The sequence below is a fragment of the Saccopteryx bilineata genome, chromosome 1 (assembly GCF_036850765.1).
Source record: "Saccopteryx bilineata isolate mSacBil1 chromosome 1, mSacBil1_pri_phased_curated, whole genome shotgun sequence".
Lineage (NCBI taxonomy): Eukaryota > Metazoa > Chordata > Mammalia > Chiroptera > Emballonuridae > Saccopteryx > Saccopteryx bilineata.
In genome coordinates, this window is record NC_089490.1 from 189,679,556 (window position 1) to 189,703,075 (window position 23,520).

At 37.7% G+C, this 23,520-nt stretch overlaps 1 pseudogene; it reads left to right on the forward strand.

The window, feature by feature from the left end:
* The first annotated feature begins 19,985 nt into the window (after nucleotides 1–19,985).
* Nucleotides 19,986–20,092, forward strand: LOC136321523 (small nucleolar RNA U3; annotated as a pseudogene).
* The last annotated feature ends 3,428 nt before the right edge of the window (nucleotides 20,093–23,520 follow it).

The following is a 23,520-nucleotide window of genomic DNA, read 5'->3' on the forward strand; positions in this document are numbered from 1 at the left end:
CCCCATGGTCACTGGCTTGAGCCCAAAGATCTTTGGCTTGAGCCCAAGGTCACTGGCTACAGCAAAGAGTCACAGGTTCATCTGAAACCCCCCAATCAAGGCACATATGAGAAAGCAATCAATAAACAACTAAAGTGCCATAACAAATAATTGGTTGTTCTCACCTGACCTGTGGTGACACAGGGTATAAAGCATCAACCTAGAATGCTGAGGTCACCAGTTCAAAACCTTGGGTTTGCCTGGTCAAGGCACTTATGGGAGTTGATGTTGCCTGCTCTTCCCCCTTCTCTCTCTCTCTCTCTCTCTCTCTCTCTCTCTCTCTCTCTTTCCTTCCTAAAATGAATAAAGTCTTAAAAAATAAATTAATTTAAAAAAAAGAATTGATGCTTCTCATCTCTCTCCCTTCTTATCTGTCTACCCCTGTCTTATCTCTCTCTCTTGCTAAACCCCCACCCCCCAAAAAACTGGCTAGACATACTTTTGGGGGTTGAAAATTGGAATAATAATGCTACACTGAATTTCTATATCAAATATATTTGTACATATAGTATATGTAATGTTATCACATATGCATTGCATAATTCCATTTATCTATATAAATTTGTAATGACTAAACTCTGCTCATACTTTTCCCCTTTTGGGGAACCAGCTCACTTACAGGGAGCCTCAGTTCTGCTGTGCTCCCTCAGGGCCAAGCCATCACCTAGTGGATGGAGCCGGGTCTCCCAGTGACCCAAATTGCCTGTGGTTGGAGGGAGGGAGTTAGTATATGACATTGGACTTTAGTCAACTGACCTTTGGTTTCTCATACAAAGCTATGTTCTCTAACTTAGTCTTTGTCAACAATAAAGACATTATTATAACCTTTCTCTTCTACTCTTTTATTTCTCAATTAAGGACCTGAGCAGGGAAGAGGGGCATCACTATTTAGCACCCCTCTGATGCCACAGTGGTGTTATGCACATGTGCAGAACATTGTTACATCTGCGTATAAGGAAATAAGTATATGTACATATGTATAAAACACAAATGTGTGTTCAAATATACTATATATGTGTGCACACACACACACATATATATATATACACACATCAATGTGTGATATATGTTTATGTGGAATTACTAGTAATATTTTATTTGTCTTATTTATGTATTTTCATATTTCCAGGTTTTTCCTATGTAAATTCATTAATCAGAAAAAAGTTTCAGTGTTACAGTGTTAAGACTAAGTTCAATTGTCATCATAACTTGTGTCTTGTTTCTTCCTACTTTATCCATGTTACTCTCTTCTTTGCACCAAATGACTTCATAAAACTCACCAGATCTTGTCCCAATGAGTTCTATTTGACATACACATTTTCCTCTTTGCTCACCACCATGACAGTATGACCTACATAAGAGGAAGAGTCATGTCAGTTTTATCATGGGCACGTGACAGCAGGCCTTGCATAGCGTGAGCACTCATTAACTATTTGTAGCTATTAAGATTTGACCAGATAAAAACTTTTTCCAGGTAATTGGGTTGAGAGCCAATGAAATAATTCCAGAACATAGGAGAAAAACAACACGCCCGTTACATGCAGTGAGGTAATTCCACACAAGGGCCATCAGTGTTTCAATAAGGTTGTTCTGGAAGATTTAGAAATAAAACAATATTCCATGAAGCAACAGATTCCACTCAGGCTGGCACACCATCTCTGCTGTGTGGCAAAATAATGGGCATGTGCTTGGAATTGAGCCTAGGCAAAGTAATTATGGAAACATAGGGAGATGAGCTTAATATTTCCTCAGAAGCCATAACATTGCCTCTTGCCAAATCAACAAATCCCATTATCCCATCCCTTGGGAGACTTGATGATTGAGTAACAGGCTGCAGATGTGAAATCTTTAAGCTTGTTTTCCCTTGGAGGAGCCCATCAGGCATGGCATAATGTGATGACTCCCCCCCAACCTGCGATGCCTCAGAGCAGCCCAGCCCAGCCTGGGGAGTTCACTAAAATAACTTGGAAGCTATAAATATGGCTGACATCTGGCTCCCAAACAACTCCTTCCAGCCCCTCTCCTGCAGCTTCTGACTTAATTGACCAAATGTGCCGCCTGAGCATCCAGAGTCTTCACACCTCCCCGGGTAACTCTAATGTGCAGCCAACAGAGACGACCACTCCTTGAGGGTCTCTTAGAAGTCTTAATGCCTTTTTTCTCTGTTTAAAGGTTGTCCCAAACAGGCACACCTACTTTCGGCTGATGCAAGTGGAATTGCACAGGTTGGTTCATGGTTGGCTCGGAATTGTAAAGAAAATTTTTGTTCACCTGAGGGCTTCATTTCCAGTTTAATGATGTTCCACTCGAGTCACCAGACTCCCTCAAGAAAAGTGGGCTTTTGCTGCGTGGACTGCTAACCTGTTATGTGCAGGTAAACAGTTGGGAACGAACAGTGTGCTAAAAGTTAGGAAGAAAAAAATATATAAGTAGTTTTGACTATGGAGACTCTGTTTTTCCTGTCTTACATTAAACAGTTTCACAGATTCCTATTTGTCACAGCTATATTTTACAATTCTTTGATTGAAGAAAAACATAATGTAAAAAGTATTATAATAAATATTAAGAGCAGTAAAAAATGTATTTAGTAATTCAGGTAAGAGTGACATTTTTGGAAATAAATGCAAGCATGTCTCTTTCTAGATATCTACAATAGCATACAGAAATATTTAGTACACATGCAAATTCATGAGATCTTCATTATAATGCTGTGTCTCCTCCAAGGTTCATTGTTCCAAGACCAGCGACTGTTCTACTGTGTTTGCATGTGGCGGTAGTTTGATGTGTTCATTCTACCACTTCTAAGATATTTATCATCATATTAGCTGGTCCATGGTGGGCCCAAGGTTTGAAAGGTCATTCTCATACCTGCTCACAGATCCCAGAGCTATCTAGACATCATGACATGGCTCAGTTCCTTCCTTCCTCCCTCCCTCCCTTCTCTCCTTCCCTCCCTCCCTTCCTCCTCTCTCCCTCCCTCCATCCCTTCCCCTCTCCTCCCCTCCCCTCCCTTCCTCTCTCTCTCCCTTCCTCCCTCTTTTCCTTCCTTCCTTCCTTCCTTCCTTCCTTCCTTCCTTCCTTCCTTCCTTCCTTCCTTCCTTCCTAGGCTCTCACTGCTCAGTTTTTATGCTTGATTTGGGAGCAGTAAAAGCAATACTCAAACTGTAGATAGTTGGTCCTTAACTATCTTTTCTGACTACAAACCATATCAGTAATGTCACATATTTTCTTGGCCATGAGGGAGTGAGGGAACTATCAGAGCAATCATTTATGTGATGAAATATAAGTATAGCGTTAAGTAAAATACAGCTGTGGGAAGTTAAATAAACCTACAGTGTGTTAAATCTATCTATAGCTTGAAAGAGGTTTGCTTGTTAATGTAAAGAGCTGACCCAATCCGTAATACTGAGGAAAATCAAGGGCAAGATTTCCGTGTGAGAGGATGGAGAAGAAAGACAGCACCCTGCCTTTAAATGCACATTCATTGTGGAGAATGTAAGTAAAGATTGTCCTGGATTCATCTTCACAGGCTCTGGACATCCTAGCAATTCCTCTTACCATTCTTATCTTTCTTCCTTCACAGACATGATGGATCCTAGTGGGTAATGTATAATTTGCATTTGGATCAGTAGTTAAGGACACATAATTCTTATTTTCACGTATTTTTTTTAAAGCTTACAATCTAGGAATAGCTGTGCACTCAGTCTCAATTTCTTAAATGACTCCAGTAAATCATTTTTATTTGTGCAGTTCTAATGGTCACCTAGTTACATTTTACATTCTCATTAGCCTAGAAAAATTCATTCTGTAAGTGAAATTTTTTTACTATCTTATCTTCTATTCATGTCATCAGTGAGGCACATTCTCTGTTCTGGCTATAAATAGAACCTTAGATTCCCCCATTTTCCCCAGTCCCTTGAAGCAGATGGGTGCTTCTCCTGTGTGCCCTGACCAGGAATTGAACCCGGGACATCCACATTCCAGGCCAACACTCTACCACTGAGCCAACCAGACAGAGCCTTGTCATGATTCTTTGCATTGACTGGGCTCAGTTGGGCAGGTTTTACCTAGCATTTCCCTATGGCTGCAGTCACAGGGTGGATGGGTCTAGATCAGGCGTGGCCAACATCCAGCCTGTGGGCTGGATCCGGCCTGGAAATGAGTTTATGTGGCCCGCGATTAAATTTTTAATATTCTCCACTACTTTGTCTTATTTATTCATTTTTAGAGAGGAGAGAGAGAGGGAGAGAGAGAAACAGAGAGACAGAAGGGGGAGGAGCTGGAAGCATCAACTCCCATATGTACCTTGACCAGGCAAGCCCAGGGTTTCGAACCAGCGACCTCAGCATTTCCAGGTCTACGCTTTATCCACTGCGCCACCACAGGTCAGGCTTCTCCGCTATTTTAAAATCTCAGCTACTCAGAAGCAGAAAGCGTCTTTGATTATTGGAAATCGAGATATTTAAGAAGATAGTAATACATGGAAAAGAATTCCGCATGTGACTGATCTAGGGTTAACTTCCAATAATTGGTCGAATGGATTTGCGATACTTCTTTATTTTTTTAAAAAATTTCATTATAAAGATTTACAACTTTTGTACTTGTCTGTACTCAATATGAACTGTTTGATATTTAACAGTGATGTGAAACCCACATTCTTTTAGGCGGAATTTGCCAGTGCGCACATAAGTTCAAATAGTTTGTTCTTTTTGTGGTCAAGTGTGCTGAATCAAGTGGCACTGTAACATATAGACAATAGCTGCAGTTGATAACTGAAAACGTGTCCAGGCTGTTTGTAAAATGAAATAATTGTTTTATTTGCAATATAACCCTTTTAAGCTCATTCTATTAATTAAATATTCTTTCGATGGATTGTGATAAAGTTTGGATATTTATACAGTATTCATAAACAAATTACATAATAAAATTTTGTTTACTTAAATGAATTGTATTTGTATTTAACATTTTTTAATTTTAATATTTCGTCCGGCCCGTGAAAAAAGTTTTCTTTCTAATCTGGCCCGAGGGCAAAAACTGTTGGCCACGCCTGGTCTAGATTCAGCTGATTGGATGTGTAAAATGACTCAGAAGTCTAGCACCTCAGGCAAGATGGCCAGATCAGCTCTCTTTGTCCTTGGGGTCATTCCACCTGGCCACTGAGGGTTTCCTCACAAAGAGGAAATGGGGATCTTATGGTATGTAAACTTCTTACTTGGTGACTGGCTTTTCCCTTCATTTGTGTTTCATGAGAACTAGGCAGGCACTGTGAGGCCTCTTCTCACCTAGACTTGGAAGTCACAAAGCATCACTTCTGCTCCATTTTAAAGAGTATGTGGGAACAGTCCGGATTCATGCGGGAGGGGCCAGCAAGGACACCAATTCCAAAAGTCTGGGTACACTGGGCATGGGGGGGAGGGGTGGTTAGCACTCCTGTAATGTTGAAAACATGGATGTTTGCTTGTTATAGGCAACCTCATTTTTAGGATATTTATCGGATATAATGTATTTTTTTCACCAAAAATTTTAACTGCTTTTCATAGGAAGCTGAAATATCCTCACCCATCCTATGATGATTAAATGCTAATTATGATTTCATTCAAAGTAGCACAAATTATTCAGTAAGTTTTAAAGATTGTATTTTTTTCATTTTGAAAGCCATGTGACTTTCTTCCTTGTGTGTGTTATTCATTTTTTTTAACTTAAGTAAATAAGTAATTCTGCTAATTTAATTTTAAAGCACAACATGGAATCCACTGTTTCCATAGCAGGAAAATCTTAAAAAGTATAAAATGCTTATATGACCACAAGGAGATGGTAATAACCAGAGCTGGGGATGCTCTTCTCTAGAGTCAGGCATGTGGACAATGGACCCCAGAGAGCAGGGTGCAGTAGAATCCTGAAAGACCAGATGGTGTTGCTGAATCTGTGTTTGGGTGACAAGAGAGCACCTAGTTCTAGTCTGATCCTCACACCAGCATGTCTAGCCAGTGCCTGTTACTTGGATCAGGCTTCCAGAGCAGAGCTCAAGTTTCTGGAGGGACTGAGAGAGAAGGCAGGGTCCCATAGAGCAATTGGGATTTAGGGCCAGTAAACAGGGACCAAGTTACCAGGACTGTAATTTATTGCAGGAGCACATGTCTTTGCTTTTGAGAAGTTAATTATAGTCACTGTAATATCTAAAGCACCAAATATTAGTGTTATTTTTTAATAAGGGAACTTTATTTTCCACTTAAGTTTTAAATGAGTGTTTCTGATTGATGAGTGTCTGTCCATCAGCAGCAATGCAGAAACCCATATACTTTCCATCTTACGACTGTCAGTTTTATCGCGAGGATTTCAAGGTTGTCATGCCCATGTGCACACAGCAACCAAGATAAGGGGAGCTAAATGGATAATGAGTAAGAGATTTTCATGGGCCAGCAATGGAAGTGAAACACTGACTTTGATCACACTCCTCTGGCCAGACCTCAGTGGTATGGCCAAAGCTAACTGGGAAATGGAACGTCAGCCATGACAAAGATAATGGGGAATGTGATGAGCTGTGTGCCCAGGAGGAGGGAAACAGGGCTTTGGGGAGGGTGGAACTAGCAGTAGAAAAAGAATTAGAAAGGCTCGGCACTGAACTGACTCTAAAGAGCTCTTGACTTTGGTGTTCTTATGTTTCCTCTTTCTCTTTAGGCAAGGAGAGTCCCAGGATCTTGGGAAGGGCTAAGTCAACAAGGAGGCTTAGTGAGCCAGTCCTATAGCTTAAAAAGACAAAATGCAAAACAAAACAAAACAAAAAACAAAAAACCATGTAAGCATATTGCATATGTAAAATTTAATTTTGACTAACACTAATTCTCCAAATCAAAAGAATAAATGAATGGCAGTTGACTTAGAGAGCCTAAACAGGAACCAAATAAGTGTTGTTGAAGAAGTGTAGAATAAAGAATATATGCTGAGAGGAATGTCTATAACAAAAGAAACAATAAAAAAAGAAACAATAATAAAAAGCTGCTCATAGACACAATGCCATCACATAAGAAACTTAAAATTTGGTGGGTGCTGTCTCTCTTAAACCTAAAAATTTCCACTTTATTAATTTTCCTAGTGAAGATGCACAATGATGATTGACTTATGGGCATTTATTTTACTTTGATGACCCCCATCAGACATGATTTTGCTATCAGCAGAATAAAATGCCTCCACTAAAATCAGACTTAATCTTCCCTTTCATTCTATCAGCCTCAAGAGTTAAATAACAGTTTTCTGTAACTTTTCCCTTTTGTACTTTTCAGCACATATGCATTTTTCTCTTTGTTTTAAATTTACTCTATTTCTTAGCTTTAAGACATTTAGATTTTTCTACACTAATTTATCATTTGCTTTGGAAGAATAGATTTCCTGTTATTTTGGTGACTCCTGTGTACAGGAAGTACAAAGGGACCACAGATAGTACGGGGACAAGAGAATCAGGTCCCCGTAGCCAGACCAAGCAGAATCCTTACGCCTGAAGGCTGAGGGTGAGAACTTGCTTCTGCAATTCCTTCACGAGGCATGCATGAACCTGTGAATCCCCAAAGGAAGTAACAATATAGAGAGGACATATTCTTTACAAGATATCCAAAAGGCTGAGTCTTAACAAAATTCTGTTGGGCAAAAAAAATTCAGTTTTCTTTGACTTGTCATTATGTACCAATGGTAGACTTTTCAAAAAATCTGTCAACTGCTTTTACCATCTCATAGAAAATTTTTTTTCTTCTATGCAGAGCTATCTGGGTAATACAGACTAAACAAACAAGTTTTACCATAATTCAGTTAATGTTTATTGCTATATATTTTTTCCTGATCAGATGAGATCATTAATATGAGAATACTTTTTGCAAGGTTCCAAATAATGATATTTGATTTTATGGACTGTTTTAGCATCCTCTGATGTAAATCAAGCCTACTGGTGCTCAAGTAGGACTTTTGCGATTACATTTTCAAACTAAATCATGTGTCTCTTTCCCTCCAGAGTCTGCTCCAATCTTAAAAGCATAAATTCACTCTTGTTTCAGAGCCACCCAGAATTGGTCTCCATAAGGATATCCTTAAGGTGGACAAAAGAAAACAGGTTTTTGTCTCTAGACTGAAATAATTGAAATGCAAATGTGAATTGAAACAAAAGAAAATGAATTTTTCAGAGTGCAAAGAAATGGTTTAATTGATTTCAGAATGAATTGTATTATTTTACCAAGGCATGTGTGCCTTTTCATAAAGATAATAGATAATAGCCCCAAAATGATTATGTCACCTGTCATTTTTCTTGTGCTCTTTAATGAAGAAAGCGAGCAGCCTTGTGGTAAATGTATATTTAACGGTGATAATGGTATTATCTTTCCTGTGTGCTAATGAGGCCACCTTTCAGGTGTTTCACAATCAGGAACTCTATTCCATGAGTCTATGTAATATTGGCTTTTTGGTGAAGAAAGTTAACCCTAAGAGAATTTTTTTTTTTGCAATTTCAAAGTATAAAGGGATGGTAGAAATAGCAGCTACATTTAATAAAAATTATGGTTCAAGCACTGAAACTTCAGTTTCCTCAGGAGTAATAGCTCCTGACTTCCCAACATTGTAGTAGATGTTTTAAATATATATTATTTCTAAAGTTCACAAAAATGGTAGAGCTATAAATGATTCCCATTTTATAGTTGCTGGAACTGGCATTTGGAAAGTTTGAATTTCTTCAGTGTCTCAGTTAGTAAGTGATTGAACCAGGAAATATATCCAGAACTGTCCAACTCCATAATCTTTCAGCCTCTTGACCTGTGCTATCCATGTCAGTAGCCATCAGTCACAGGTAGCTTTTGAGTACTTGAAATGTGACTATCTGAAGTGATATTTTGAAGACTTAGTACTACAAAATGTAAAACATCTCATTAGTAGTGCTATGATCTGAATGTTTATATCCCCCCAAATTTATATTTTAGAATCTGAATGTTCAATGTGATGGTTTTTTAAAGTGGCGTTTTTGGGGGTGCTTAGGTCATGAGGATGGAGCCCTCATGACTGGGATTAGTGCCCTTATAAAAGAGACCCTACAGAGCAGAGCGTCCTTGCTTCTGCCATCTGAGGACGCAGTGAGAAGTCTGCAGCCTGGAAGAGGGCCCTCACCCGGGCATGCCGGCATCCTGACCTTGGACTTCCAGCCTCCGGAATGGTGAGGAATCAATTTCTGTTATTTATAAGCCACTCAGTCTGTGTTATTTTGTTACAGCAGCCTGAATAGATTAAAACAAGTAATTTTTTTATATTAGTTATTTGATGAAAAATATTATTTGGGGTATTTTAAATACAGTATTAAAATTAAATTCATCTTTGAAATGTAGCTACTAAAATTTTTTTAATTAGGCCCTGGCTGGTTGGCTCAATCGTAGAGTGTCAGCCTGATGTGTGGATGTCCTGGGTTCAATTCCTGATCAGGACACATAGGAGAAGCATCCATCTGCTTCTCCATCTCTCCCCCTCTTGCTTCTCTCTCTCTCTCTCTCTCTTTCTTTCTCTCTCTCTCTTTCTCTCTCTTCGTTTCCTAAAGCCATGGCTCTATTGGAGCGAGTTGGCCCCCAGTGATGAGGATGGCTATATGGCCTCTGCCTCAGATGCTAAGAAGTATTTGGTTTCTGAGCAACAGAGCAATGTACGAGATGGGCAGAGCATCACACCCCTAGTAGGCTTTCCATGTGGATCCTGATTGGGGCACATGAGTCTGTCTCTCTCTGCCTCCTCTCCTCTCACTGAATAAAAACAATTTTTAAAATTAAATAATGATATTTGTAGCTCACATTAAGTGTATTTCCATTGGCAACATTGCTCTCCACCACATTATCTTTCATAAAGATTCATAACACAGATGATATCCTGACCATTACTGTCTCACAGGTTTTGGCCAAAACCAAAATTAGTGCCAGTAACATGTATGGACATTAGAAATACCTTCTTAATAATATCAGTTAATAACAAGCTTTTAATTATCCCATGGAATTCAAATTAACTTAGTAAATCTAGTCATTACTTTTTAAATTATCTTAAGGCAAGTTTCTAGGATTACTACTCATTAAATTCATTTCTAAATAATCTGAATCACATTGGTAAATTAAATACTATCTTTTAAAAAATATATCTTTGTTCCTTGAGGACTTTCCCTAAATTTTTTTTTAGGAGAAAAGATTAAATTATGCTGCTAATAGAGAAATTATCCAAAATCCACGAGTTTAAAGTCGATTATACTGTACCAGTGTGTTGCTGGGTTCGAGGCCAGTATTATTCAATTCTTCTTAAAATAATCTCCATAAAAAAATTCAGCCCAAAATATAAGACAAGTCATTTTGACTAGAGTAGGAATTAACCTGAAAACTTCTCACAGTTGAAGCGATGTGATAGAAATTCTGACTGACATTTCTCATCTTCCTACATTTCTCTAACATTGTGAAAGGGAACACCTTCCACAAGCTGTGTTTCTGAATCAGACTTCTTGCCCCTAAATAATAAGTTTCATCCCCCAATGTGGGTAGCTGCTTTATCTGTAGCTTGGGCTTCAAACGTCAGAGCTGGACTCAAGGTTTATGTTATGGCATGGTTCCCCTGCCCACACTCACCGGGTTGTTCACTGGGAATTGTGTTTTGAGAGCCTGCCCTGTGCCTGGTACTGCTATAGGTGCTTACGATGTATCAGTGACAAAGAAAATCAGCTCTCCACCCTCCTGGAATTTTAAGTTACACTATAAGAACTTTCTGGTTTAGAGTATAAACACCCTGAAAGATTCCAAAGTCCCAGGACTACTACAAGAAAATCAGAGTTATAAAATAAATGCTTCTTATCATCGATCAGCTAGATTTATATCTTCAACAGGCACTGAGTTAAGTCATTTCATATGTGTTATCTCATATAATAATAGATTCTAAGTGACGAGTGCTAAGAAAAAGTCATAGATTTGAGTTCATTTGAAATAGTTTTTCTGCAAAACAATCTAATTTTGGTAAGTATACAATAAGCTTGTACAAGATATAAACTTTCAATTAGAAACAAATTCTTCAAATAGCAGGAACCATGGCAAATCAAATGGAGGAACTGGGGGAAGGGAGCATATGGCCTGAAACACTATACATGTACTCCATAAGGCCCGTATTGAAGCCACATGCCACGTGTACATCATTGCCTGGCAATATGAAAAGTAAAAGACACTGTTCTTTTCTTTTTTTAATCTTATTTTTATTAATTTTAATGCAGTGACATTGATAAATCAGGGTACATATGTTCTGAGAAAACATCTCCAGATAATTTTGACCTTTGATTATGCTGCATACCCCTCACCCAAAGTCAAATTGTCTTCCATCACCTCCTTTATGGTTTTCTTTGTGTCCCTCCTCTCCTCTCTCCCCCTCTCTCTCCTTCCTCGCCCCCTCCCAACATCCCCCCACCCCATCCCCCATTACCATCACATTCTTGTCCATGTCTCTGAGTCTCATTTTTATGTCCCATCTATGTATGGGTTCATATAGTTCTTAGTTTTTTGTGATTTACTTATTTCACTCAGTATAATGTTATCAAGGTCCATCCATGTTATTGTAAGTGATCCGATGTCATCATTTCTTATGGCTGAGTAGTATTCCATAGGATGTATGTACCAAGCTTTTTAATCCACTCGTCCTCTGACGGACACTTAGGCTGTTTCCAGATTTTCACTATTGTGAACAATGCTGCCATAAACATGGGGGTGCATTTCTCTTTTTGGAACAATTCTATGGTGTTCTTAGGGTATATTCCTAAAAGTGGGATAGCTGGGTCAAAAGGCAGTTTGATTTTCAATTTTTTGAGGAATCTCCATACTGTTTTCCACAGTGGCTGCACCAGTCTGCATTCCCACCAGCAGTGCAGGAGGGTTCCCTTTTCTCCATATCCTTGCCAGCACTTATTGTGTGTTGTTCTGTTGATGAGCGCCATTCTGACTGGTGTGAGGTGATATCTCATTGTGGTTTTAATTTGCATTTCTCTAATGGTTAGTGATGTTGAGCATTTTTTCATATGCCTATTGGCCATCTGTATGTCCTCTTTGGAGAAGTGTCTATTCATTTCTTTTGCCCATTTTTGGATTGGATTGTTTGTCTTCCTGGTATTAAGTTTTACAGGTTTTTTATAAATTTTGGTTATTAACCCCTTATCAGATGTATTGTCAAATATGTTCTCCCATTGTGTAGTTTGTCTTTTTATTCTGTTTTTATTGTCTTTGGCTGTGCAAACCTTTTTAGTTTGATATAGTTCCATTTGTTTATCCTGTCTTTTAGTTCACTTGCCCGTGGAGATAAATTGGCAAATATATCACTGCGAGAGATGTCAGAGAGCTTACTGCCTTTGTTTTCTTCTAAGATGCTTATGGTTTCACGGCTTACATTTAAGTCTTTTATCCATTTTGAGTTTATTTTTGTGAATGGTGTAAGTTGGTGATCTAGTTTCATTTTTCTGCAGGTAGCTGTCCAATTTTCCCAACACCATTTGTTAAAGAGGCTGTCTTTACTCCATTGTATGCCCTTACCTCCTTTGTCAAATATCAGTTGTCCATAGAGCTGTGGGTTTACTTCTTGGTTCTCTGTTCTGTTCCATTGATCTGTATGCCTGTTCTTATGCCAGTACCAGGCTGTTTTGAATACAATGGCCTTGTAGTATAGCTTGATATCAGGAAGTGTGATACCTCCCCCTTTATTCTTCTTTTTTAAGATTGCTGAGGCTATTCATGTTCTTTTTTGGTTCCATATAAATTTTTGGAATATATGATCTATATCTTTAAAGTATGTCATTGGTAATTTAATTGGTATTGCATTGAATTTATAAATTGCTTTGGGTAATATAGACATTTTAATGATGCTTATTCTTCCTAACCATGAGCATGGTATATGCTTCCACTTGTTTGTATCTTCCTTGATTTCTTTTATCAATGTTTTATAATTTTCCGAGTATAAGTCTTTAGTCTCCTTGGTTAAATGTACTCCTAGGTACTTTAATTTTTTAGTTGTAATAGTGAAGGGGATTGTTTCCTTAATTTCTCTTTCTGACTATTCGTTGCTGATGTCTAAAAATGCCTCTGATTTCTGAGTATTAATTTTATATCCTGCCACCTTGCTGAATTCATGATCAGGTCCAATACTTTATTGACTGAGACTTTAGGATTTTCTATATACAATATCATATGATCTGCAAATAATGATAGTTTTACTTCTTCTTTTCCAACTTGAATGCCTTTTATTTCTTCTTCTTTTCTGATTGCTGTGGCTGGGACTTCCAGGACTATGTTGAATAAGAGTGGTGAAAGGGGGCACCTCTGCCTTGTTCCTGATCTTTTAATTTTTGCCCATTGAGTATGATGTTGGCTGTGGGTTTCTCATAGATGGCTTTTATTATGTTAAGGTATGTTCCCTGTATTCCCACTTTGTTGAGAGTTTTGATCATGAATGGGTGCTGGATTTTATCAAATGCTTTTTCTGCATCTATTGAAATTATCATGTGGTTTTTCTCCTTCTTTTTGTTTATGTGATGAATCACATTGATTGATTTGTGAATATTGTACCATCCTTGCCTCCCCAGAATAAATACCACTTGATCATGGTGTATAATTTTTTTTCCATATATTGTTGGATCCGGCTTGCTAATATTTTGTTGAGGATTTTAGCATCTATATTCATCAGAGATATTGGCCTATAATTTTCTTTCTTTGTGTTGTCTTTGCCTGGTTTTGGAATCAGAATTATGCTTGCCTCATAAAAGGAGCTTGGAAGTCTTCCTTCCTCTTGAATTTTTTGAAATTGCTTGAGAAGGATAAGAGTTAGTTCTTCTTTGAATATTTGGTAGAATTCACTTGTGAAGCCATCAGGCCCAGGACTTTTCTTTTTTGGGAGTTTTTTGATAGCTCTTTCAATCTCATTTGTTGTAATTGGTCTGTTTAGGTTTTCTGATTCTTCCAGATTGATTTTTGGAAGATTGTATGTTTCAAGGAATTTGTCCATTTCATCTAGGTTGTCTAGTTTTTGGCATACAGTTCTTCGTAGTATTTTCTTACAATATTTTGTATTTCTGTTGTGTCAGTTGTTATTTCTCCACTCTCATTTCTAATTTTATTTATTTGAGTCCTCTTTCTTTTTTTCTTGGTGAGTCTAGTTAACTAGGTTCATAGATCTTGTTTACCTTTTCAAAGAATCAGCTCCTAGTTTCATTGATCCTCTGCATTGTTTCTTTAGCTTCTATGTCATTTATTTCTCTCTGATCTTTATTATTTCCTTCCTTCTACTACCACTTGGCTTTACTTGCTGTTCTTTTTCTAGTTCTTTTAGGTGCAGGGTTAAGTTGTTTATTTGAGCTTTTTCTAGCTTCTTAAAGAGTGCGTGTAGTGCTATGAACTTCCCTCTCAGTACTGCTTTCACTGTGTCCCATAAATTTTGAATTGTTGTATGCCCATTATCATTCATTTCTAGGAAATTTTTATTTCTTCTTTGAGCTCATTCTTAATCCATTCGTTATTTAACAACCTGCTATTTAGTTTCCATGTGTTTGAGCTTTTCTATTGTGGTTCATTTCTAGTTTCATGCCATTGTTGTCAGAGAAAGTGTTTGATATGATTTCAATCTTAAATTTGTTGAGACAACTTTTGTGCCCTAACATGTGGTCCATCCTAGAGAATTTACCATGAGCACTTGAAAAGAATGTATATTCTGCTGCTTTAGGGTGAAAGGTTATGAATATATTTATTAAATCGAGTTGATCTAGTATGTCCTTTAAGTCTGCTGTTTTTTGTTAATTTTCTTCTTGAGGATCTATCTAGTGATGTTAGTAGGGTATTGAAATCCCCTACTATTATAGTATTGCTGTTGATCTTTCCCTTTAAATCCACCAAAGTCTACTTTATATATTTAGGTTCTCTATATTAGGTGTGTAGATATTTATAATGGTTATATCTTCCTGTTGGATTGCTCCCTTTATCAATATGTAGTGGCCTTCTTTATCTTGTACTATATCCTTTGTTTTAAAGTCCATTTTGTCTGATATAAGTATTGCTAACCCAGCTTTTTTTCATCTTCATTTGCATGAAATGTTTTTTTCCATCCTTTTACCTTCAGTCTACATGTATCTTTTGTTTTAAGGTGTGTCTCTTGTAGACAGCATATGTACGGGTCCTGTTTTCTTATCCACGTAGCTACCTTATGTCTTTTGATTGGATCACTTAATACATTTACATTTATGGTTATTATTGATATGTAGTTGTTTATTGCCATTTTATTCTTTAAAGCTGTATTCCTTTTTTGCTATATTCTTTTTCCACTTTGATCTGTTTACAACAGGCCCCTTAACATTTCCTGCAGCATTGGTTTGGTTGTAACAAATCCCTTGAGGTTTTTTTTTGTCTGGGAAGCTTTTAATTTCTCCTTCAGTTTTAAATGATAGCCTTGCTGGATAAAGTAGTCTTGGTTGTAGGTTCTTGTTCTGCATTGCTTTGAATATTTCTTGCCATTCTCTTCTGGCCTCAAGTGCTTCTGTTGAGAAGTTTGATGTCATCCTTATGGGGGCTCCTTTGTATGTGATAGCCTTTTTTTTTCCTAGCAGCTTTTAATATTTTCTCTTTATCACTTAGCTTTGGTATTTTAATTATGATGTGTCTTGGTGTAGGTTTCTTTGGGTTTCTCTTTAATGGAGTTCTCTGTGCTTCTTGAACTTGTGAGAGTTTCTCCTGCATTAATTTAGGAAAGTTTTCAGCTATGATATAATTGAGGAAAGTCTCTATTCCTTGTTCTTTCTCCTCTTCTTCAGGAACCCCTATGATGCAGATGTTATTTCTCTTCATGTTGTCACAGAACTCTCTGTTTCCTCAGACTTTTTGAGTCTCTTTTCTTTTTTCTTCTCCACTTTCATGCCTTCATTCCACTTGTCCTCCAACTCGCTGATTCGATCCTCAGCTCCATCCGTCCTGTTTTTAATTCCTTCCATTGTGGTCTTCACTTCTGATATTGTATTTGTCATCTCTGACTTCTTCTCTTTTAATATTTCAATATCCTTTTTTATACTTCTATTTTTTTTATTTAGGTGTTCATAATGACCATCCATTGTTGTTCTAAGATCCCTAAGCACCCGTACAATCATTATTTTGAACTCCACATCTGGAAGTTTGGTTATTTCCATATCACTCAGTTTATTTCCTGGAGGTTTCTCTTGTGGTTTCATTTGAATTGCACTTTTTTGTCTTCTCATTGTCTGTGTTTGGGTGTTTTGTTTGTAGATTTGGTTGAGTCTAGGCTTGGTGTTGTCTGCCTCCAGTTTTCAATTGTGTTATTTCTTGGTCTTCTTGGGTTGGCATCAGCTATTATTTGTAATCCACTTTCGAATTTGGGCCACTTTGAAGTCTTGATTTGTTTGTTTTCTTAACAGGTGATAGTCGTGTTTACTGATCTCAGCAGGGGGCTTTCTTGAAAGTGTATCCAGGAATGTGGTGGGTGTAACCTGAGACTCTGAAGGCCTCTTCTGCCAATTAATTTCTCTGGGGTCAGGGTGTTTTCTCAGCTTCAGTAGGGGGAGGTGTATCTCAGATCTTCATGGAGACCCGAGTTACTGCCCCTCCTCCCCATTTCTTGGTTTCAGCTGTGTGTTGTTGTGCTGATTGGAGCTGGAGAGATATCTGGAGATCTGTGACCTGGAAACACTTTGTCTTTTGTTTTGTGGCAGGATCAGCCCCTCTCCCAGCTATGGCCACCTCCAGCACTGGATGAGTCAGCTTCTCAGGTTGTCTCCTGCATTCCTCTGCCCTTCACCGCCTGTCTCTCTCTCCCCTTTCTTCTTGGAAGTCAAGCTGGCCCTTTCAACACACCTCATTCCCTAGTCACCTGGCAAGTGACTGTGAGTAGTATTTTTTGCTCTTTTGCTTGTAGTGAGAGCCCTTCTGGGCTCTCAGCCTCACATCCCCCCCCCTCCGCTCCTTTCCTGTAAGCAGGGGAGATTCGGGACTCCCACCAGGTTTGTTGTGGCTTCTTCTTTGCTCCTTGGTTTTTGAGAGCTGTTCTTGTAGTCCAGAGTTGGTTTTTCACACTGAGTGTTCATAAATTAGTTGTAATCCAGTTTGGTGGTGTAAGCTGGGAGTCTGTGCATCTGCCTACTCTGCTAACATCTTCAGGTCTCTGACACTGTTCTTACATAATAGATATTTCTAGGCTAGAGATGCAACTGAATGAACCACCATCACCAGCTTCGGTAAATTCTTACCTTGGAACTGACTAGCTGGGTAACTTCCAAAATATGACTCATGTTTTCTGAGCCTCTGGGCTCTAACTTGAAAAATACAAATATTGACAGGATCTCTAGCATTCTGTCAATGCTTCATAGTAAATATTTCTGTCAAGGGCTTCATAGTATATTTCTTAAGTTTGACAATGAAATGTTTTTTTAGTCTCCTTCTCTACTTCTATAAAATCCTACACTAGAGAAACAAAGATTTTAATGTTTTATAAAAAAACTTAGAATTAAAGAGAAAGTATAGTTTTTTATTTAGCTTAAAGGAATCCAGCTTTGGAACAAGAGTTCTCTTGGTCACATTTTAGAAAGCAGGTAAACATATACTTCTTTGTATAAGGGTTCATTAGCTTCATGTAAGAGCCCAGGGAAAAGATCTTGCCATGGTTTAATTTTTAAAAGTTGATAGAGGTAAGGATATAGATACAGATATAGATGATGTAGATACAGATCACGTTTCCTGGAGAAAGGTGAAGGGTATGAAGATAGTATTCTCCTGGCTCCATTCAACCTTTCTGAATCCTTTATCTTTGTGTGTATGATAATTGTACTAATTCCCTAGTGAAAAAGGCATTGTAGAATTAAAGAAAGAAGGAATGTCTTGTTTGCTTCTCTAAGATGCTAATGCCGTCCCTAGGAAGTCACCTGTCAAAGGAGACAGTGATTCACTTGAACATTTGCCACTCTAATCTGGGATTTCATCTTCATTTTGATAATTTTTTATGTCATTGTTATTGTGATATAAAAAAATTTATCACCAAATTTTTCTGAAGATATTTTGAACAAATTAACATTGCCAGCAACATTATATAAAAATCCTCTTTCAGGGCATTCTCTCTAACATTGGAAACTACTTTATCTTCTTTTTTTGTGTGTGACAGAGACAGAGAGAGACCAAGAGAGGGACAGATAGGAACAGACAGGAAGAGAGAGAGATGAGAAGCATCAATTCTTTGTTGCGGCACCTTAGTTGTTCATTGATTGCTTTCTCATATGTGCCTTGACCAGGGAGCTCCAACAAATCAAGTGACCCCTTGATTAAGCCAGCGACCTTGTGCTCAAGCTGTTGAGTCCACTAGGTGGACTTTGCTCAAACTAGGTGAGTCCACACTCAAGCCGGAAACCTTGGGGTTTTGAAACTGGGTCCTCTGCTTCCCAGTCCGATGCTCTATCCACTGCGCCAGCACCTGGTCAGGCTCTATCTTCTTTTAACTGTCAATTTAATAAGGTTTTGTGCTTTTAAATGTATATCTTTGATTACTTGTGAACTTAAATGTGATTTAACATGTTTATTTCTTATTTTGAGAATTTCTTGCTTAGCTGTTTCTGATTTATCTTGGGGGATTTTTATCACTTAGTGTAGGTTCTTTAAGGTTATTTTAAGTGGAGATGATATTTAGAAGCCAGTAAGTCAAATCATTTTCATTCTCAAAAACTTCTATTTCATTTTCATACTCCAGAGCTCCAGTTAGATACACCTGGAGAATGTAGAAACACATATTTACCATATTTTTCACTCCATAAGATGCACCTGACCATAAGACACACCTAGGGTTTTAAGGAGGAAAATGAGAAAAAAAAATATTCTGAACCAAATGGCGTGTTAAAATATTTAATAAAATATACCACAATAATATTTCAACAATGTAAACTCAACAGCAGTATTAACAACTGTTAGCACTGTTATTAACAAATGAGAAGAGACTTTAATGTTCAAATACTTTTCTAGTTGTCCAGGAACCCGCAGCAGCTAAAAATAATGAACATTCACTCCATAAGATGCATGGGCATTTTCCCTTCCACTTTTGGGCAAAACAAGTGCATCTTATGGAGCAAAAAATACGGCATTCCATGGGCTTTGGAGAGAATTTCCACCTTCTTCTTTCACATGAGAGCTAACCAGAATGCTTGCTGCTGTAGCAGGGGAGGATATGACAAAGAGAATAGAAGCACCTTCCCCTCTGGGACAAGAGCAATGTAGAAAGAGGGCATAGAGCAGTAAAGGAAGAAGAAGATCATCCTAAGGGGTCTGTCTTTACTCCAGACCCTCAGGGATTCACTTTCCAGGGGAGGAATGCTGTTGTCTTCAGAAATAGACAGGTAGGCAACACATATCATTTGACCAGAAATGTGCTTATATAACAGATATAGGAAGCGGTGGTAAGCCCCTTTACCTACAAATACTCTCACCTTCACAAGTCATTTACCTTTTGTGCTCCCTGCCATCTCTCCCTTCTCTGATCTCATGACCTCAGAGGTGATGAGTCCTCAGATAGAGCTTGGGGAGTGGTTGGGCTGATTGTTCCTTGGACTAGTGATGGCTGAGTGTGATTGGGTCCCATTTAGTAGTGCGAGCATAATGGGCTGGCATCCTTCATGAGAGTCCCTGACTCTGGCCATTTGCTCTTGGTTTATAAACCCCTGTCCAAGTACCTTTCTGTTTCCTCAGTAGGCATATAGGCACCTCTGTGTCCCTTGTTTGACATGCATAGGACAGTGGAAACCAGAGATACTATCTGAGCATCTCTCTCACCATCTAATATCACTTCTGAGCCACCACAGTACCATGATAGAAGTAACCACATGTTACTTCTAGTATATAGCAAGCCGCTTACCATGTGGTCTACTCCTTAACTTTTTAGATGTTTTAAATCTGCTCCTCAAAACTATACTTTCAGGGATCATTTCTATAGTTTGTTTGTTGTATCTGCCCCTCAAGAAGTAGACTTGATGGATGTGAGGATAAGGTGGTAGACAGTGACTGACAATTCACAGTCTTCTCCACTTGTGTCTTCTTTGCCATTCCCACAACTCCTTGGGCCACAAGGAGTGCACATATCGTTTCTCTACAGAGATTTTCCTTCTACTGTCAAGGACTGTAAGACCCATGGCTGAGTATTTAGGTGAAGTGCCCCTAATTGGAAATGGGAATTAGCAAGGGCAAATATAACATCTCCATTACATAACTAAGGGTAAAAACTACATCCATCATGCTTATAACAAATATTATTCTAAAAATATCTTTTCATTTTCATCAATGTTATTATGAACAAAAATGTTTTATTTTTATGTATAAAAATAGATATTTATAATTTTAAAAAAACGTATCTTGTATGTTTGTGAAGTTCTCTATTCATATATCAAAGAATATTTATATATATCATGTATAGCATTTTATATTACTTTTGCTATAAACTTTTTAGTATATCTAAAATTTATTTTGACATATGGCATGAATGAAAAATCAAACATTATAATTTTCAAAGTAATCATCTATTACTCACAATCATTCAATGAATAGTCCTCCATTCTCTAACAGTTGTTAACTTTATCACAAAATAATTATGAATAATGGCGTTATTTATTTTTTTAATTCATCTGTTGCTCTTTTACCAGTATTATATGTTTGTATTTTAAATTTTTCTAATACTAAGCTCTCCTTTTTTCTTAGACTTTTAGGCTTATTTATTCTTTCGAATGGTTATTGTGTCAAAGTCTAAATAAATCTAGTTAAGATTTGATTAATTAGAATTACATTAAACCAAAACATTAATTTGGAATGAATTTTATTTCTTTGAAATATTGTTTGCCATAAAAAATAATGTATGCATTGCTCTCTATGTGTTCAAAATAAGTTTAAAGTTTTTCATTTCTCATATGCTGTGTAGTTATTATAATGGTTGATCCTAAATATTTTGTACTTTTGTCGACATTTTATTATGACTTACTATTTGATTTTAATTGCTTATAGCTGATAAAAAGCTGTTGATACGTTTAAATATCAAGAAAGTCAAACTATGAATGCCACTTGTTGGTAGCAAAAGTCCTAAAGACAATAGTTGTAATAGCACTTTAAATCATATAAGCCAGCAAATGAAAGCATGTTCAACAAAGTCATTAAGGCAAATACCCACTCAAAGCAGACATAAGAGCCCTATAATACCTCCAGTAACTGTTATCTCTAAATAACGTTGTATTCATTGTGCTTAATTTAACTCAAAATGCTTTTAAGAGTAAGCTCCCTTGTGCTGAGTTTATGAAATGCGGAGGTAAGAGTCCTCGGGGAGCATATTGCAGGCTGTTATAAGACACACATATCATTTTAAACTAAACCTGCAGCATCTGTTTCAGGCTCCGATTACAAATGATGAAACTGACAATAACTTACACTTGCCCCATAAAAAGGAAAGGTGGTGATTAAGAAGAATCTGTGATCTTTATTCAAGGCAAACTACACCTGCTGGGTTTTCTCTTCTGCCTGAGTGTCTGGAAGAAAGGCTCCATGTTCCCAGCACAAGGGGGAGGGGACTCTCCTGCCCTTTGAGGTATCTGACTCAGTGTCCATGTTTTTCCTTCTGTGCATCTTAAACCAGGTCATTTTCTTTTTCCTCCTAAACTAGATAAACTCTTTAATATAAACATTTACTATGAATAGGGTTTAAAAATGTAGCTCCAGTCATAACCCACATATGGCATATGGGCTGTATGAGAAATTTCAACCTCTTGAGGAACGATATCAAAGCCATTCTAATATGCTGCCCCTGCTCACCACCTACATGCTTTTCTCCAAGTCCAGGGTTTTGCATTTAGGTCAGTTTCAATGGTAGCAGTGGGGCAAAAACCTTTGCTATCCCTTGAAATCATCTTAAGAGTTAAAAATTACATGAATGCCTGGGTGCCTGAAGTTCTGACATAGTTTTCTAGGAGGCAGTTGTAATGCTAGGTCTTTTTAAGAAAGCGAAGCTGGAAAACCATTGTATGTATAGTATCTCCCTGACCAACTGAATTCACTCTTGTTGCTCATTGGAGCTATTTTAAGATTTTTATCTTTCAACTAATGTACTACTTTGACCCACTATTTTTTTTTCTAGTGAGAGAAAGAGAGACAGAGAGAGACAGACTTCCACATGCACTCCAAGCAGAATCCACCTGGCAAGCCACTTATGGGGCAATGCTCTGCCCATTTAGGGCTGTTGCTCAGCAACTGAGCTATTTTTAGCACTTGAGGCCAGAGATTCAGAGCCATTTTCAGCACCCAGGGCCAACTCACTTGAACCAATTGAGCCATGGCTACAGGATGGGAAGAGAAAGAGAGAAAAGGGGGAGGGGAAGGGTGGAGAAGCAGATAGTCACTTCTCCTATGTGCCCTGACCAGGAATCAAACCCAGGACATCCACATGCTGGGCTGATGCTCTACCACTGAGCCAACCAGCCAGGGCCTCAACCTACTATTGTTTCTCCTTCTTCACACTAACTACAGCCTTCCAAGTTATAAATCTTGTGACATCAGATACATTTATTTACCTGCTCATGGACTGCACTAGTCCTAGTTACCTGAATAACAGCTATATGGCAAGCTTATTGACTGTAAAGCTTTTATTATTTACAAAGGGTTTAGTAAACTCAAACTGCAGTAGGAAATCAATTTCAGGTATATTTAGGATTTTCATTTACAAAACACTTAGGATTGCAAATTCTAGGTGAATACAGCCAGAAATGTGGCTAAGAAGAAAGCATGTAAACTATTTTGCAAAGATCCCAACTGGCTGCAAAGGAAACCAAACCAAGCACAGTGTGAGGATTCACTGGCAAGTTGATTCATTGAGTCTGCTTTAATTGCCCTTAATATAAATCATTCCTTGGTGCCTTGAGTGGAAGAGTCCAAAAACAGATTATATGCTCATATATTCCTTATTTATATGTTATTTCTGTCATTTATTCACTTATCAAATATGCATTGCTTGTCTTGTATACATAAGGCCCATTTGTAGCCACTTGCTTATACATGCATGAATAAGGTATCCCATAGATGCTTGACATTTGTCAGAGAATGTGTGTGGTGTTTGTATGTTTGCTTCTAACAGGGAATGTAAAGTTGGGTAGAAGATATCTAATATAAAACGTATAACAGAATGTGATGGGAGTAGTAATAATGTATGGATGTTTTAAGAAGCATATCTAATATTGTATTACATTATATTTTTAAATGTAAAAAATCTTTTATAATAAGTTCAACAAAATCTTCATGGCATTGATAGGTTATAAGTATCAAAATACCAGGAAATATTTCAGTAATGCAAGATAAATTATATTCATTTGTTTAATGTGATATAAACAACATAGAAATATGGAGTAGCAATAGAGTACATCCACTGGGAAACTCAGCAGAGACTCCAACTGAGATGACATGACAAACT